Raw genomic sequence first — 2,803 nt, 5'->3', positions numbered from 1 at the left:
CCCATGAAATGAAAGTGAAGAACAGGGGCCCCCAAGAGGGCTGGGCTTAGACGGCACAGTAGAATGTGACTGTGTTCAAAAGTAGTGGTGACAATTGGGTGCTTTATTTATTTTTTAACGTTTATATAGAATATGAGATGGAGTTTAATAGCAAGGTGTTTTTTTGTAATTGTCCAATCTTCCAGGGTATTTGCCAATCCCCAACCGCAGAGCTATCCAAAGCAAGAACATGTAATGTTTTTATTTTTTACATTTTATTTGTTTTTTAATTTTTAACATAGTGACGTCTCTCAGCTAAAGACACAACTGTGTGCTCGGGCAGGGGCACAGTTGTGTGAATTGTCTCACACGTGCTATAATGTATTTTATGTAGCAGTTTGAATATTTATCACAATATACACATGTTTCTGGACAATGTCTGTATATTTAATAAAACAACTAGATGGTACTATTTGTGTTTTGTTTTCAGTTTATCCAGTGAATTAAATATGTGACAAATTACCTAATCTGTACTTAATCTTATACATTCAAAATCAGTTATGCTCACGTATTTGTGGCAGTGCCACAATATCCTAATACAAACAATCGACATTAAGGGGATAGCTCTCTCATACAATAGACATATTTCTATAGTCTCTCTTTATATGTTGTATGTTGCACAGTGTAAAAACTATCCTGTCAAGAAGAAAGTCCTGTTGATATACATTCTATATCACAATGAGTCTATAATGTTTTATATCCCTTGGGGATTAATAAAGTATATATCTATCTATCTATCTATCTATCTTATACCTCAGAATCCTCTCAGGCAGAGGCAGCAAGTATGTGAGGAACCCCCTGTACTTTAACACATCTACTATATGTTACACAAGCTTTCATTACGCCATTTCTTTTTACTTCAAGGCTCATTGTTCATAACACAAAAGCCACCTATTAGGTGGCTTTTGTGTTTTCTAATACCATTTCCATTTATTTAGCTAATAATAATGTAGTTGCGGTATCCATATTTTTCCAACATAATGATTCTTGCATTATCTCAAAAACCTTCAATATGCTTTACTGAAAGCTAAAGAGGAATGTAACAGCAAAAACACAACTTCAAGTGTTAAATCGGCAGATGTCAAAGTCCATTTTGTAAGAGGCCCTTGAGGGCACATCTATTTATACTATTAATTGTGAAATCTCATTTGGATGATTGCTGGAACAGCATTCATTCAGATTATTACTTCCATCTGTGCATTTCCTGCTACCACAAGTCAAAATGTTTGCTGTGAATTGAGTGCATGGTTCTCACTCATCTTTTCCCCCAAATTTCAAAGTAGCATAAAAGAAAAGGTCTGGGAACCACAGTTCTTGAAGAACCCAAGTTAAATAATGAAAAACATATTTATATGAATCGCACGTTCAAAAGTAAAAACAAAAAAGCTCATAAACATAAACAAAAGGTTGACACTGGGCTCTGCTACTCAGAAGTGATATTATCAGCTCCATCCTGTGGGAAATGTAATGAAGAAAACTTTACGACACAATTGTTACAATGAATAATACTAATTTCTGATTGGCTAGTGGATGCCAATCTATATGCAGTCAACCTATAACCTATTATCTCCAGTGCACCACAAATACTAACCATTAAAGCCGTACTTCCTTTTTAGTGAATCAAGGCACAACTGATCTGTGTGTCCCGGTTGAGCTTCTGCTTTTGGTTATTTATTTTATGAATATCATGGACAATAATGTTTGACAAAGCTCACAAGGCAGGTAGAAATGTTGACATTTTGCCTGTCATTGGTGCAAATTCACAAACAAATGTGCAGTTATTCAGAAATCAACCGAGAGATCATGAATATGGGGCCTTTGTGGGCCCTAAGCAGATATCCAGTTTGCATTGTTGGTGAAAATAAGTTAAAGATATATATTTTTTAAAAGGATGTTTGTTCAAACAATAGGAGCGTATTCTCTCTAATGTGGTTAGTGACCATGGTGTAAGTACAATAATATACTCTGTTCTGATGAAGATTATTTTCCCATATCAGGAGACGTTATGGCAGATTGACGCGCTCTCACATGGTTTAAAACTGCAGCTTCCCATTGCTCCTATTATCACATGATGATCCACCCAAATATGCCTGTGTATTTGTCACATGCCTTCAGTGCATGTGAATAAGCAGCTTCACGTGCACTCATAGTAAACACAAGGCAGAGCGTGACGCTATTCATTACCTCATTTAAATGGAGTGGATGCAACATGCCCTTTACTATAAGATCTTTTGACGGATGAGAATGTTTGAATGTGAGATCGGTTTAATCGGATATCAATCACCATTCTCGGAATATTTTTACTTCTTTGGGTTAATTTTGAAAAAAAAAATTGTCCATAACTACTAATACTACTAATAAATCCCCAAGACGTTATTAATGTGATACACTTTAAATGATAATGATTTTTTAAAAATGCTCTGGGCTTCACACTTCAACATGAATTCATTACATTTGTCTCATCGATCGTAAAGTGATACTGGGACTAGTATAGACTTGCCTAATTAATATGCAGCAACCTTATTAATTATAGTATATTTCAGCCAAAAAGACTTGCAAACTGATAAAATTACCATTTGTCTGCCTTGCTGTTACATTTGATGACAATGCAAAAGCTTGAAAGGTCTCTTGTTCTCTTGTTTGTTGGTGTTTTAAATGCCATGTCTTTGTTTCAATTGTCTGTGAATGGAACATAACATGCCAAGTAAGCCGTAAGTATTTCTTTAAATTGTCATGACTCTGTTAATGAATGCTTTAATTATTT

Source organism: Pseudoliparis swirei, chromosome 20, assembly GCF_029220125.1.
Source record: "Pseudoliparis swirei isolate HS2019 ecotype Mariana Trench chromosome 20, NWPU_hadal_v1, whole genome shotgun sequence".
Classification (NCBI taxonomy): Eukaryota; Metazoa; Chordata; class Actinopteri; order Perciformes; family Liparidae; genus Pseudoliparis; species Pseudoliparis swirei.
Note: the sequence above shows the minus strand (reverse complement) of the source record.